General features: G+C 51.0%; 2 non-coding genes across 2 annotated transcripts; both read left to right on the forward strand.

The window, feature by feature from the left end:
• Positions 1–82, forward strand: trnas-aga (transfer RNA serine (anticodon AGA)). The gene has a single exon. It is a non-coding gene; the product is annotated as a tRNA-Ser (tRNA).
• Positions 83–4,790: 4,708 nt separating this feature from the next.
• On the forward strand, positions 4,791–4,872 carry trnas-aga (transfer RNA serine (anticodon AGA)). Its single transcript has one exon. It is a non-coding gene; the product is annotated as a tRNA-Ser (tRNA).
• The last annotated feature ends 301 nt before the right edge of the window (positions 4,873–5,173 follow it).

Raw genomic sequence — 5,173 nt, forward strand, 5'->3', positions numbered from 1 at the left:
GTTGTTGTGGCCGAGTGGTTAAGGCGATGGACTAGAAATCCATTGGGGATTCCCCGCGCAGGTTCGAATCCTGCCAACAACGAGTAATGTATGAATGTGCAAGACTACTGCCTAATTTGCAGTTATTAATCATATCCAGTACTGTCTTTCAAAAGTAATCAGTTGGCTTCCCTTGTGGTACATTTTGTATTTTCTACCCAGCATGGTAATACCGATGGATGATTTTTAATTTTACCGCACCAGGACAACTTATATGAAATCACACATTTATTTCTAACATGAATGATTTGAAGATAGGATTTTTTTTTCGTTACGCCCGCCATTTTCAAAGCATGCAAGTTTCTGTAGTGTAGTGGTTATCAAGTTTGCCTAACACGCGAAAGGTCCCCTGTTCGAAACTGGGGGCAAACATGTATTACTGCAATAATATTATTTGGACTTGTAAAACCCCTATAATCCTCTTCTTGGTGCTCGGCACAGGAAGGTCGACCATCTCTTTCTCGCATTGGGTCTTATGCAGAAATGAATTTCGTTGCAGTTCCACAACTGATTAAAAGCCAGTCATTCCCCATTTACCTAATCTTTCAAATGTCCAACTTTACAGGAAAAAAAGAAACATATTACAGAGATTTTTTACAGGATCTTTTCGTCATGCCCGCCTTTTTCAAAACATGTAAGTCACTAGCTCCACCACCAAACCCCAGCAGCATTAACACCAGACCCCACTAGCTCCACCACCAGACCCCAGGAGCTTCCAACACCAGACCCCACTAGCTCCACCACCATACCCCAGCAGCATCACCACCAGACCCCAGGAGCTTCCACCACCAGACCCCAGGAGCTTCCACCACCAGACCTCAGGAGCTTCCACCACCAGACCCCAGGAGCTTCCACCACCAGACCTCAGGAGCTTCCACCACCAGACCCCAGGAGCTTCCACCAGACCCCAGCAGCATCACCACCAGACCCCAGGAGCTTCCACCACCAGACCCCAGGAGCTTCCACCACCAGACCCCAGGAGCTTCCACCACCAGACCTCAGGAGCTTCCACCACCAGACCCCAGGAGCTTCCACCAGACCCCAGCAGCATCACCACCAGACCCCACTAGCTCCACCACCAGACCCCAGCAGCATTACCACCAGACCCCATCCACCACCAGACCCTACTAGCTCCACCACCAGACCCCAGCAGCATTACCACCAGACCCCATCCACCACAAGACCCCACTAGCTCCACCACCAGACCCCAGCAGCATCACCACCAGACCCCATCCACCACCAGACCCTACTAGCTCCACCACCAGACCCCAGGAGCTTCCAACACCAGACCCCACTAGCTCCACCACCAGACCCCAGCAGCATCAGCACCAGACCCCAGGAGCTTCCACCACCAGACCCCAGGAGCTTCCACCACCAGACCCCAGGAGCTTCCCCCACCAGACCCCAGGAGCTTCCACCACCAGACCTCAGGAGCTTCCACCACCAGACCCCAGGAGCTTCCACCACCAGACCCCAGCAGCATCAGCACCAGACCCCAGCAGCATCACCACCAGAACCCAGGAGCTTCCACCACCACACCCCAGGAGCTTCCATCACCAGACCCCAGGAGCTTCCACCACCAGACCCCTCTAGCTGCACCACCAGACCCCAGCAGCATCCCCACCAAACCTCAGGAGCTTCCACCACCAAACCCTAACAACAACTCAACAACCTCAAAAACCCGGCTCACCTGGAGCCACCCAAAGACCCGGCTCACCGTCCGAACCCGGGGACCCGCTTTTAAGCCCCCCACCGACCGGCCACTGGAGTGAAAGAGCCAGCCCTTGGGCCTGGAGGACCAGGGCCCTGGTACCATAAACACCCAGACGCTCCTAGCACCATGGACAGCACTCTGTCAAATGCTCAAGCGCATATTGTTTTTTACTCATGTTCTGGTTTCAGGACCACAATAAAAACACAATAAAAGCTGAACAGGGTTCCATGGTGTAATGGTTAGCACTCTGGACTTTAACCCCAGGAGCTTCCACCACCAGACACCACTAGCTCCACCACCAGACGACAGGAGCATCACCACCACACCTCAGGAGCTTCCACCACCAGACACCACTAGCTCCACCACCAGACCCCAGCAGCATCACCACCAGACCCCAGCAGCATCACCACCAGACCCCAGGAGCTTCCACCACCAGACCCCAGGAATTTCCATCACCAGACCCAAGGAGCTTCCATCACCTGACCCCAGGAGCTTCCATCACCTGACCCCAGGAGCTTCCACCACCAGACCCCACTAGCTGCACCACCAGACCCCAGCAGCATCACCACCACACCTCAGGAGCTTCCACCACCAGACCCCAACAACAACTCAACAACCTCAACAACCCGGCTCACCTGGAGCCACCCAGAGACCCGGCTCACCGTCCGAACCAGGGGACCCGCTTTTAAGTCCCCTACCCCCCTCCCCCCCACTGTGTGGCGGAGTCACATCCTGGTTATACAGCAGAGTGGCGCAGCGGAAGCGTGCTGGGCCCATAACCCAGAGGTCGATGGATCGAAACCATCCTCTGCTACTTAAGAGATCCTCTCATACATGAGATGTGAGAGATTAACTGAAATCTATCCAGAGCTTTTTGGAAACAAGAAAGTGGATGTATGATCTATGAACATACTGCTGTTGTGCAACTCATAGGTAGCTTGGCTGTCCAGTTATCAAGGCTAATGATAATTCTATTAAAGAATTATTAATAATTAATAAAGTTGACTATTTATCAAATTGTATTATCAAAAATGATAATTCTCGTAGGGGCACCACCGCCGGGGCCTTACTTCCGGTGGGATTCGATAACTAACAGCAGAAAATCAGTCTCATTATGATTTGAATTATCCTGCAGAACAGCAAATCTTACAGAATAACAGTGAAGGCGTGATATCCGAACACTAGGCTCTGCTTAAACAAATCAATTTGTGACCAAATCTTGCATGAAATAACACAACCACTCATAAAGAAATCAATCAGAATTTATTTACATACGGGTGTCAAAAGATGATAAACGCAACACCCAAATAAACCTGATGGCAGAAATGGCTTAAGTATCCATAAAACAATTAATTAACTAGAAAAACAACAATCAATAAAATGAAACATAAACGTTAAATGCATGGAATGAAAAAGAAAAGAAATCAAGCAATAATAACGAAGATATAGAACATCTACAGTTCAAACGGGCTCCTGTGGTCTTTTAAAGATGGACGCGCCCTCTGGGCCACGTGCAATTAGAACGGATGGTGATCCCGGTGTTAAACCGTGATCAACTGCAGAAAACAGCGCTTTAAAACATGAATGACTAGCAGAAAGTAGTGACTACAAATTAATGAAAACAGTCCTTATAATGATGGTGGTGTAATCTCAGCTCTGAACACAGATTTAGCTCTGTAACACTCCCAGTTAAACTCATACACCCAGGTCTCAAAACCTCACGCCTCCTCGGGTCTCCGGGTGCCGATCAGGGGTTCCTGCCGGGTCTTTGGTCGGAGTCCGATCCCAGAGAGTCCTCCCGCCTCTCCCGCGCCTCCTCCTGACTCTGGAATCACGAGAGGACGGGGGTACAGCTGAAGCAGCCGGCGCTCCAGCTCCGGTCCGGAGGCTATCACGTCGTCTCGGGGGCGCGCGGGGCCAGTCTACTTCTTCTGAGTGCTGGTGCCCGTCGGCCTGAGCGCGTGGCCCCGGGACGGGCAGCGGGATGCGTCTCGGTTCTGCGCGGGGCAGGCTGTCCACAGGTCCTTTCAGGTGAAGTTTTAAGAGCAGAGAGAGAGGTTAGGAAAGAAGAACGGGTCTCACCCTGGGCCGGGGCCGAGCTTCGAAGCGGCTTCCCCCCCCCTTTCCAGCTCCCAGGGACCGGGGACACGTGAAGCAGGACTCTGGATGAAAAGTTGAGACCGGGAGCTGATGGGGGCGGCTCCGTGCACCGCGGCTTCAACGGGCTGCAGGTCCACCGGAGCGGCCCGATGGGGCCTTACACCTCCCCCCAGCCGGGGGGAGAAAGGGAGATGGGATCTTGGCCCAGAGCCAAACGATCCAGCTCGGATGAGAGGGTGATCGGAAGAGAAGAGAGAAAGAAGCAGCGGCAGGGGTTTTGATCCTACGCGCGCTGCAGTGACGTCATCGGTGCCTCATTGCGATTGGATGAGCGCCGCTTGTAGGCGCCACCCCCCCCCGCAAGGCATGCTGGGGGTTGTAGTTCAGGCAACAGCGCCATTTTATGAGGCACATTAAAGCGGAAAAGGGGGGGTTCAAAGAAGCAGTACCATTTTGAGGTCTGGTTTTGGGCTCCGCTGCATCCCGACCCCTGCTTAGGTGTCATAAAACCCCAAGGAAGTCTGTTTTCCCTGGCAGAAACCTTCCTGTCCTGCTTTGATCTGGAGCCGTATCGTGGGTCACATACAGGCCATCTCGAACCAGGCCACCAGGGTCATAAATTGGCCTGAGCGAGAAGATAGCAGCCGGGCCATAAACTCCAGGGGGGAGGCCGGGTCTGGCTTTGCTGGAATTCATAAATCACAAAATGTTCATACATTTTATAAGTTCAGATGGGCATATGGTCGGGCACAACACTGCACTGACTGTTGATGAAAATGCATTTAATCAAAATGAGGATGAAAATATGTCTCAACCTAATAAAGTAAAACCAACCATTTTAAAATAAAGTAAAACCAACCATTTTAAAATAAAGACTCTAAATTGTCTATTTCTGAAGATTCACACACACACACACACACATACACACAGCTGACAGGTTGTTGTGGCCGAGTGGTTAAGGCGATGGACTAGAAATCCATTGGGGATTCCCCGCGCAGGTTCGAATCCTGCCAACAACGAGTAATGTTTGAATGTGCAAGACGACAGCCTAATTTGCAGTTATTAATCATATCCAGTACTGTCTTTCAAAAGTAATCAGTTGGCTTCCCTTGTGGTACATTTTGTATTTTCTACCCAGCATGGTAATACCGATGGATGATTTTTAATTTTACCGCACCAGGACAACTTATATGAAATCACACATTTATTTCTAACATGAATGATTTGAAGATAGGATTTTTTTTTCGTTACGCCCGCCATTTTCAAAGCATGCAAGTTTCTGTAGTGTAGTGGTTATCAAGTTTGCCTAACACGCGAAAG

Source organism: Cololabis saira, unplaced genomic scaffold (genome assembly GCF_033807715.1).
Source record: "Cololabis saira isolate AMF1-May2022 unplaced genomic scaffold, fColSai1.1 scf051, whole genome shotgun sequence".
Lineage (NCBI taxonomy): Eukaryota > Metazoa > Chordata > Actinopteri > Beloniformes > Belonidae > Cololabis > Cololabis saira.